This window comes from Limulus polyphemus, unplaced genomic scaffold (genome assembly GCF_000517525.1).
Source record: "Limulus polyphemus unplaced genomic scaffold, Limulus_polyphemus-2.1.2 Scaffold2848, whole genome shotgun sequence".
NCBI classification, from domain to species: Eukaryota; Metazoa; Arthropoda; class Merostomata; order Xiphosura; family Limulidae; genus Limulus; species Limulus polyphemus.
This window is the reverse complement of record NW_013668458.1, coordinates 83,449-84,818: the sequence shown is the minus strand read 5'-3', so window position 1 is coordinate 84,818 and position 1,370 is coordinate 83,449.

The window sequence follows — 1,370 nt, the reverse complement described above, 5'->3', positions numbered from 1 at the left end:
TGTAAGCATTGTTATACACGTACGGTATATTTGTTACATTGTCACGTCACGCGACCTTCGATTTTCAATGTTTTCGTTTACGGATTTACTGTTCAGTTCGTGATACCTAAGGAAAGGCATTGCCCGAAACGTTGTATCCACAATTATATATATTAATATTGTTACGTCTCCGTTTGTTAATTAACTTTCCGTAACTTCGTTCCGACGAAACTTTAGCGACGCAAGTCCTCACTTAATAAAACTGGTTTATTCTTTCCGAATACAGAATACAACTTTACAATACACTCAACTTCAACAGTCGCGCTATAACAAACTATATTTCACGTCTCACGAGCTCTACTTCAACAATACGGTCTCTCTCTGACTGCAGTTCAATTACTCATTACCTACACACATTATTATTGTCCCATCACGTTGTCACCCTCTTATATATATATACCATGTACTGCCAGATCAATGAAGAGCAAGTTTGAGTTCCACCACTGTAAAGGAGCGATTATAATCATATAGACAATCGGCCTGAAAAGAAAAAGGCGATCGTTCTGCCCGAGACTTTATGGCCAAGAAGGCAGGGGAAGAAACAGAAGTGCTAGATGCATGAGAAAAGCTCTGGCCAAGAGCATCAGCAATGCTCTGGACATCAGCAACTACCTGGCCATTGGAGTGCAAGATGGAAAGGGGATGGGAAGCATACCTCCCGGTGACTTTCCGAATCTTGTCCCATACAGTTTTTGAAATGATGGTAGAAGAGATGCTAGTAGTGAACTTAATCCAAGACTCCTTTTGGCTTTGACATCGAACCTGCTGAGCATGGGCACGGGCCCGCTGATAAACAATGCAGTTAGAAAGAGTGGGATACCGTCGAAAGGTATCCCAGGCCCGTTTTTGAGCCTTCCGTGCCTCCTGGCAGGCAGGACTCCACCATGGACGAGGATACCGTGGGAAACGTGTCGAGGTCTTAGGAATAGAATAAACAGCCGCCTGGACAATACAGTCAGTCACTGCCACCACACGATTGTCTATTGATGGTAGACAGACGAAGACAGGATCAAGTTCAGAGAGAGAGGTGAAAGATGGCTAGTCCCATCCTGTGACCTTTCCTTGAGTCATCTGGGGAAGGCGGATACTCCCGATTGGAAGTACCGTCTTCTTTTTTGGTGTACATCTTTCAAACCATTCCTCTCTTCCCATTTACACGGATGGTTCAAAATCAGGTGACTCTGTAGGTTCTGCCATGGTTTGCTGTGGCTCGGTAGTTGCTTGCAGGATCCCCTCTACAGTTTTTGTGTTCACTGCCGAGTTATATGCTATTGCCCTGGATCATGTAGAAGCTATGCAGTACAGTAATTATACTATTTACACTGATTCTC